Genomic DNA, 9099 nt, shown 5'->3' with positions numbered 1-9099 from the left:
AGATTGTCTGCACCTGAGAAACACAGATGATCCAAATTACCTTGTTAGTCCTGATGTCTTGTAATGACCCACAAGGTTACAGAACCTTATTAATCCTACTTGTCTGTGTCAGTGCAAATGGCAAGAAAAAGCAGATCTTCATAGTGAAAACTTTAAAAAGGCTTTAGTGAGCCATTTGTCATATCTTTAGTCTAAAATCAAAATAATTACAGAAGGAAAAAAAATCCTGGTTATTTTTTAGGAAGAACACTGTCACTTTACATCTTGTGTCATTCTGATTGACCTACCAGCCTGGGTTCCATGCACTGATGAATTCTGCTTTGTTTCTACTAAATGTTCTATAAATCAGGTCCAACTGTTTTTTAGTTCATTAAATTTATGAAGACTTTTAAAGGCAGACAAATTACACCTCCTGCATGTGCATCAGCAAATAAATCTAAATCTTTCCTCTGTGCTGCAGCTGATTTCCCAAATAATAAATATTCCAAAACGGCTTTGGGCTAAACTAACTTCTGAGGTGTTGTGCTCCATGCTGTGCACTAGTGATTTCCCCAGCGACTCTCTGGTGTACAAAAGCTTAGTGTACTTATTCTAAGTGAGTTATTTGACTGTGGTCTTGAGAATTGGTGGTTAGAGGCTCTCATTTAGCCCTGGGCTATGGGCACTCCAGTCTTATTGATGTGCATGTGCTTAAAGAGATTGTCCTTAAAGATTGCTAAAGAAAGACTGAAGCTCCTTTAACAGTTTCATTCCCTTGGTTCTTTCTGTTTTACACCCCTTGCCCTTTTGCTTGGTTGATCAAGCAGAATGCCATGGTTAGAAAATGAGAAATAAGGAGGTTTCGTTTCCATTCATCCTTTATCTGTTGGAATATTTTAAATTATTAAACAGGCATGTGAACATTGAGGTCACTCAGTAAGACCAGGGAAGAGTTGTTCCTTTTGTCAGTTCTAGAAATATTTGTTCCCTACTCTCCTTTTGTAATAAGTACCATCCAAAGCTATTTAATTATTGATCCTAGGGCTCTAGCTGGTATGGAAGTGTGATTTACAAAGCAGGATCAGCAGCTAAGAGACACCATGCTGACAAAAGACAAATGTTAGTCTTCTGTTCAGTTTCTGTGCTTGAGCTTCTGTTTGTTTTTCCAGTGCTTTGGATTCTCTTGATGCACAGTTCTTCAGTACCTCATAAAGAGTATGGTTCCTTTCTTAAAGCTAAACTCCTATTTTGATGTACTCTCATAGTTCAAATAATTGTTTGCTCAGGAGCCATTTTATAGGGAAAAAAATGTTGGAGTATTGAAGAATTCAGTGGTGGCTGGATGTGGTTTGTTGGTACATTTCCTCAATATCCAGTCAAAATAGACCCAGTAAAGTCCTTCTGGACCTTTCTGCCACACCATTAGAGCTGCATTTACTCCTAAAGAGCCACCCTGGATTAGTACTTCACCTGTACTGTGAACTGAACTGGCTACAATTCGTCTTTTCATGAATCTGTTCCCATGGCTCCACAGTCCAGACCTGCAGATACCCTGTTGGAAAAGGTACATATGGCAGGGATTAAATCCAACAGTAAGTGGATACCTATTGTTTTAGTGGCACCTTGTCTGCTGCTCTGTTTTCTAGGGGAACCATGGAAGACTTTTCCCCATATCCCTTTAGTGGAGTGTGCCATATTCCTATGTCTTGGAAACTATTGCTTAGATCCTGTGCAACTAAAACCAGCAGGTTTTATATCAAGATGTAAAATGTAAGTGTCAGCTGAAAGTCTTGCCTAGCCTGAAGCAGAAAACATTACTGGCAACTGGTGTGGGCAGCTGTAAAGATAGTCTCATTAGCTTAACATATGGGGAATGTGTAACAGCAATAGTCCCTTTTAATGCAATTTTAAAAGTTTTCATTCTTCCTCATCTCCTGGGAAAGCATATTTTTTCACTTGGTGAGCTAGATAACAACAGAAAACTCCATATGATTCTCTTTTGTTCTTTCAACAGATAATTCCCCCACAATTGAACATGAGAGCCTTCTCCATCACTTCTTGTTTAGGAGCATGCAGATCGGCTACACATGCTCTGTGCACCAAGATTAAACCAAGATTACCTTCCTGAGACAAAACTGAGGAGATTTTTATCAAAGTGAGCATTTTATCTATATATTTTTAGACTGTCCACAAATTGCTTCAGAACCTTCTCAATTACAACTTTAAGTTTGTGTTCTTTCATTCTGTGGCATATTCTTCACTTAAACTTTATTGTGGTTTCCACAGTGATCTTTCCTGGTTTATCAATGTCCTTTCCAGAAACAGCTACATAGCAATATGGGTGGAGAGGGAAAGGCAGAACAATTGACATGTGATTAGGACACACTGCTGCACTGGACGAGGCTGAGAGAAGAGAGTTCCACTTCTCCTTGCTCTCCCAGTAAATTCACACAGGTCCTCTTAGAATGAGAGGCAGCAAATTTGGAAATGGTGTTTGAGTAGCTGGACTCGGAAAGGAGGGGTAAGAAAACTGTGCTACTCCTGAATCTTCTTGCTGTTTCATTATGGTAAAAGCCAAGCTGGTGGGTATTGTGCTGCTGATGGGTATTATGCTGCAGGAGCTGTGGATGTTTGGCAAAACCCTGTTAACGTTTTTAGCATTTGCAGTTTTGTTAAACATATTCCTGAGAGAAACACAGCTCCAGAATGAAGATCCACTTTCCACTGTCAGCATTGCTCCTGGTTTTTGCATGCAATACTCTACAGATAAAATTTTTAAGTCCAAATAATTTAAGTCCTGGGTTTTTAGCTTTTTGTTTGTTTGTTTATGAAACTGGTATATTATACTTTGGTATCTGTTTTCATATCTAAATATACACATTTCTAAGTGTTTTGCTCCTGTGGAGGAGACATGGTTCACAAAAGCAAGGTAACACTTTGATACATTCAGTTGCTGGTTTCCTACCCTGCACTGGGATTAGTAATTTTTGTTGCTCCCTGCCCCTGTTGTGTTTCTAGGCAGTTGAAATGTACTATCAGCCAGTAACACTTTTCCAAAATAGGTTTTGGTTTTGATATTAGTATCCAGAGAGGAAAAGAGGGGCACTCTGTTCTGACTGATGCTGTTGTGTAAGCTGGAGTGTAGCTGTTCTACCAGCTGTGAAGATTCAAGCTATTTTCTTTGGAAACGAAGCTATTTTTGAAACTCAAAAAATAATTTTGGGCCTTGACTTGTATCTTTGTGAAATAATTCTTTTTAGCATTCAGCTTTGAGGAACGTCACTGTCCTGTCAGATTTCAGTGTTGTAGGTGGTTGCATGTTTGATTTAGCTGCCATACATGTAAATAACACTCTTGACATCTGTGACAGCTTCCCTGACATGTTCTTCAACCCTCCTTTGTTCCTCTCAGTTTATTCCAAATGCATTCTAAAATTAATTTTCTTGTTCATGTCTAAGTTCATCACCCTCCATTTTCTATCTCTTCTGTGGTTTGCAGTTTTTACATGCACAAAAATGTTCCACGAGGTGAGGGTTGCACCCATGTGCAGGGGCATCCCACGCAGCCAGGGCAGAACCAACAGTCAATTAATATTCAAGGCATTTATAAGCAATACGAAGCCTTTCCATAACACAGGGTATCTTTCCTTTCTTTTTGTGACATGCAGTTGTTTTTCCTTTCAGAAGTGGCTGTGTTTTGCTAAGGCTGCCTGGATTTTTCAGGATAGAAGTTACTCTACAAACACGAGTGTTCTAGGACCTCAAAAATAGCTCTGAGCTGGAAAGCTAAATGCAGCTCGAATGAATGAAGTCAGAAAGCTGACAGCATTCACAATTTCATGGGCTCAGGATATTTTCTAACAAGAAAATTCATTGCTGAGACTTGTTGACAGAAACATCAAGGATAGAACCACTGCCTTTGCCTCCACACACCCCAGCCAAGAGTGGGGGGAGAGAAGCAGCTCGTTATAAATAGCCCTGTTCCTGTTGGATTTGTAAATTCAGTGCTTTTTGTGTCAATGACATTGCCCTCTTCTCCATGGCAACTCTCTACGATGTCAAAACTGGAGGGCACCACCAGAGAAACTTAAACCAGCAAATGAACAGGTTGATTCAAGATGATTTAATTGAAGAATAGTGCAGGGGGTGGGAGGAGGGGGTGGGAAACATGAGCAAACAGGCTCCTTGTCAGCTCTGCTTCTCTGGAAAGCTTGCATCTGTAATGACTGTCTCCTAAAACTCTGCCCTCTCTCTTCTTGTAAGTCCTTGTCAGGAGGAGGAGGTGGGAGGAAGGCATCTCATTCTCCATCTCCGGTGTGTCTGGAGAGAAGCACTACAGGTGACTAAGCAGGAGGAGCATGACTGACTCACTCCTGAGTTATTTTCTCACTCCCCTTCCCTCCCTCCTATCTTTTCTGTTTGTTTTTTAGCTTTCACCCAACAGCTTGTATTTTTCCCCAGGCCCTGATGAGAAGGAATTAGCAGCAGGCTTTCTTGTTACCTAATGTTCACAAAAATGTGCTTGTGGTTATCCAGGTGAGGTAATAAAAGCCAACTCTAAAAGCAAGAAAAATTGTCTCTTGGATACAGCACCTTTATCTTAGGGAAAAAAAAAGAAAAAAGAAAAAAAGAAAGAAAAAAAGCGCAACAGCTTCTGCTTTCTGAATGTTGTCCAGGAAATACTGAGGTAACTGACATGCCAGGAAACTGTAAATAACTGCCTTCTTTATCAGTCTACCTATGGAAAGTACTTAATTGCTTTAGTGGCAGCCCTGCTGGTTTTGACTTGATTTCTAAACTGACAGCAGTGGGGGAAGCTATTTCACTTGCTGTCATGATTACAGATTTGCATTCTGCTGGCTTCCATTTGGGACTTTAGTAGCAAGGACTTAATGGTTACATCTGCAGTTTCAGCCAGTGTAAAGTGTCACTGCTTCAATCAGCTTAATAAATCTGTCCTAATTTACATCCCTATGAAGTCTAAAGCTTTAGAGCAGTTTTTACCTTCCTTCTTCTGCAGGGTGCCATGAGATCTGTTGCTGAAATTTAGCCTGAAGAAGTGTCTACTTGGTGTTCTATTTTGCACTTTTGAAACTGCATGACATGGACACAGGCAAGTTATGCAAGATCAGCACAATGTCCACAGAGCTCCACATCCAGCCAAGGACGTGGCAATGCTTAGCAGATGGATAAGGAACACCTTGGTTTTTCTGAGCAATGGAATAACTCTATTTGCCACCCATGGTCTACAGTTTGTACCTCTAGGGCACAGGGGTCTTTAATGCCAGGCTCTCAGAGTGTCAGGCTTGGTGTCTGTCACACTGCACTGAAGGGGAGGAAGGGAGCTCAGCCAGCCACCCCGGGATTGCAGCAAGGCATCTATGGTCTTTAGACATTAGAATCTTGATTAGTATCTTGCTCTTGCCTTTTGTGCAAAATGCCACTCAACACACAGTCCCATCCTCTTTGCTGAGATCACAGCATCAGCCTGTTCTACAGTGAGTCCCAGAAAACATTGATTCACTGCATTACAGAATCTTGATGTGCCTGTGTCTACAAAGAGGTCTCACCAGTTTTAGCTGCAGGATTTTAATGGACTTTTTCCTTGTGGTCTTCTCCGGTGAGGCTGTTTCATCTTCAGTGAGTGCCAGCACCTGTGCTGCCCACCAGGAGGGGGTGGCACTCGTGTCCTGCTGGAGGGACAGGCAGTCTGGGCAGAGAGCAGCTGGAGCTTGAAGTGTTTGCATGGGCATGAGGCTGAACCCGGATCTTTCTGAAGAAGCTTTCAGATGAAATTGCTGAGAATTTTTGCCTGAAGCAAGGGATGTTTCCCATGTTTAAGACAAGCGGCAACCTGCAGTCAGGAGGAAGAAGGGACTGAATTCACTCCAGAGTATTTCTCGGAGATCTTTTTTTTCAAGGTAAGGCTGCTGTGGGAGGCAGGTGGGGCAACAGGGTCCAGCATTTTGAACACTCACATTGAGACGACTTCTAAAGTTGTGGGTTTTTACCTTCCCAAGCTATAGAACTGAGATAAATCTGATCTCTCTGGCACTCCTTTTTTAGACTGGAAGTTTAAATCAGCCCATAAGAGCTAATTTTCTGAGGTTTGAAGCCATAAAAAAGGGGAGAGGGGGGTGCTTTTAACACTGCTTTTTGCCTGTCTCTGTTCTAGTGGGGAATAAATGCCACTGGCTGGGCTTTGAATCGTGTACTTTTGGAGTAGAATAGTGGGCACTGTAGGAACAATGGGTGAATGAAAGTAAAATGTAGTAGATAGACATGACCTTATGGGTTATTAATTTAATTAAGTGCTTTTAAATATTGTCAGAGTATTGGTTGTTCTGCAGGAGGCAAAATGGAGATGGTTTCTGCCTTACAAACTTGCAGGTTTTCAGTAAGCTTGGCTTGAAATGCTATTGAAACACAAGCAAGGAGATGGGAAATGTTTTTAAAGCATGTTTGAATCACACCTGAACAACCAGTTCATCATTGTTGAAAACTATTTGTGGAGAGGCCAGAAAGTAGTAGAGAGCTCCTTGTCCCAGCTGCAGGCAATTTGTTTGAAAAGCCTTATTTAAGGCAGGAAAAAAAACCACCTTGAATGTACAGAGATGGCTCTGGAAAAAACGGGTGAGTAACATCTAAAAAATCTTTTATCACCAGTATTCCCTCCTCCCCAGTACAAACCAAAACCTGAAACTCCTCCTTGTTGGGAATCCTCCAGACTGAGAATTGTATGCTTAAGTTGTGGTGTATAAATTATAGTCTTTGATGAAAGTAGAGCAGAGCAGGAATCTTCTAAAGGTGCTGGAGCCACTAAGGAATGCACTTGCTGAGCCTGGAAGTGCAGGGCAGAGTGTAGGCGTGAGTCTACACTTTCTCTTTGCACACTAATTGATCTAATACTTGTATGCAGTTCTGTCTTGCTTTTGGAAAAGGAAAAAAATGTGCTCATAAAAGCAAAAAACATGTTTAGGGAAGTTAAGTGCAGCTAGTAAACTTTGGAAATAGAGCTGAGAAGGAGGGAAAAGCCTTGTCAAGTCTGTGAGAAGTAAAATCAAAATGATCTCTGACTCGTTGCCTCCTCATGGAGTGGTGCCTGGAGGGGAAGCTGTGCTCTGGGAAGGCTGCTGAGTGGTTGGGTGAGATTGCCTGGGGAAGGGCTCTTGTGCCCAATCCTCAGGCAGGGGAGGATGGCCAGGAGGGCCCTGGGTGCCAGCAGTCCTGGCGTAACTTTCTGCTGGCTCCGCAGCTGGCTCTGCCAGGTGCTGGAGCAGTTAATGCAGTTGGATGCTGGTGCTGCAGTTTGATTCCACTTTGTAGAAGCAGTTGAGATGAGGCTGTTCCTGCCAGCTTCACAGTCGGCAGTCACCAGTTCTGCCTCTGCCACCTGGGGAGCATGAATGAATAACTCTTAAAATGTTAATCTAGGGCAGCTTCCAAGAGCCCTGAATAGTAAAGTCCAGAATACACTGTGATCTGACTCACTATCCAGGGACAGCGAAGACTTTGAAGAGGTGTTTACCCAGTTTGTGGACACAGTGAACTTCAAACTCACAAGGAAAACCTGCCTTGGCAGCTTTCAGGAGTATATTTGGAGAAGACAGATGCAGCATCAGAGGGCAGGGGAGCATGGGTGTGCCAGCAGGGCTCCAGAGGAGCAGGAAAACCAAAGAGGAACAGCAACAGGCTGTGGGCTGGTGCATGCAGCACAGCACAGCAGCCAAGATGGCTTAGAGGGCTATGGAAGATGCTGCTTTGGGCAGTGTCACTTGACATAATTTCAAACTGGAATTCTGCATAACCAGTGTTAAGCACTGGGTTATCTTCCCTGGGATGGTTCTTTAGTGAAATCTTGTATTTCTTTTTGCTGACAGGATTTGGGCAGAGGAGGGGACTTTTTTGCAGTTCCTGAGAGAGTTGTGGAGGGAGGGATAAATAGGAGGAAGCCAGTGATACTGCTGGAGAATACAAAGCACAGCAAGCTAGATAGAGGTGATCCTAACTGAGAAGGAGGACTGGTATTTAATTAAAACTTGTGCTAAAAACTAGGGCTCTTAGTAGTAAAATAAATAATAGCAGGACATGAGTAATTCCTCTCGGGGGAATGTCGGAGACAAAATTACACTAATGTAATAATAAAATGGGCGTGTGTGCAATTGCTCAGAGGAATAGTAACAGGATAGGATGATTTTTCACTGCTAAGAAGTTCAAATGTGGTTCAAGCCAAAAGGGACTGAAACCTGTTGCAGCACAGGCTCCTCAGGGCTCTCTGGGCATTTCAGAAGCAGAGATGTCTGAGTTACTGAACCTTCCATCACTGCTTTGCTTGGCAGTCCCAGCAGAGAGTAGGAGTTCCAGCTCCTCTGCTTTAGCAAATGATGGCAAGATAAGTGTGTCACTTGCACCCCTGCTGCTCAGTCTGTGTATTTTCAGTGAATTAAAAATAAGTGTTTCAGGCCTAGACTTAAGACCACTCAGCCATGTGTCTTGCATCTGGAGGCTAGAAAGGACATTAAACCATCTTCTGCTTCCTTATTTCCCTCCCACCCCTGATTTCAGAGCTCTGTCTGCATTCATCAAGCTGTGATGCCCATTCTGGTGAGGTGGTTAAATAGAATAAATTCATTAACCACTCTCAACTGAGTAACACACAGTGACACAACATACTTTTTTTTCCAGAGCTGGCTTGCATAATGCTTCACGTCAGTGGCTGTTCTTCATTTCATCCTTTTCATTTCTATGACATCCATCTGTTTACCAGACAAGGTTTAGAAAAAAATGAAAAAATCCCAGAATACAAAAAAAATCCAACACCCACAGAAGTGAGTGGAAAGTGGATTTAACAAAGAACAGAGGTATTTGGACACTGGAATGAGAACTGCTGTTGCAGGAAAAGGCAGGAAAGTGAGAGAAGGTCCTGGATACCTGGGGACCAGAAAAGCAGGTAGTAGAACCTGTTCTTGTTGTTTTGCCTCCCTTCCCTTTTGCCCCCAACCTGGAAAAAGAATCCCACCAACTCCCCTTACTGTCCTCCCCTCAAAAGAACCCACCAAAACAAAAACCCCACAAAGTCACCACTGAAGAGCTGCATTCTGGCTGCCTTAGATTTACAAAG

At 42.5% G+C, this 9099-nt stretch overlaps 1 protein-coding gene across 5 annotated transcripts in view; it reads left to right on the top strand.

Annotated features, from left to right (window-relative positions):
• Positions 1-5519: 5519 nt before the first annotated feature.
• The window catches only part of PAK6 (p21 (RAC1) activated kinase 6), a 39337-nt gene continuing 35757 nt past the window's right edge, over positions 5520-9099 (top strand). For all 5 annotated transcript variants that reach the window (XM_051622184.1, XM_051622183.1, XM_051622187.1 and 2 more), the window contains exon 1: positions 5520-5899. The gene's annotated coding sequence lies outside the window, so the exon portion shown is untranslated. The remainder of the gene's footprint in view (positions 5900-9099) is intronic.

This window comes from Apus apus, chromosome 5 (assembly GCF_020740795.1).
Source record: "Apus apus isolate bApuApu2 chromosome 5, bApuApu2.pri.cur, whole genome shotgun sequence".
Lineage (NCBI taxonomy): Eukaryota > Metazoa > Chordata > Aves > Apodiformes > Apodidae > Apus > Apus apus.
Note: the sequence above shows the minus strand (reverse complement) of the source record. Positions and strands in the feature narration are given on the sequence as shown.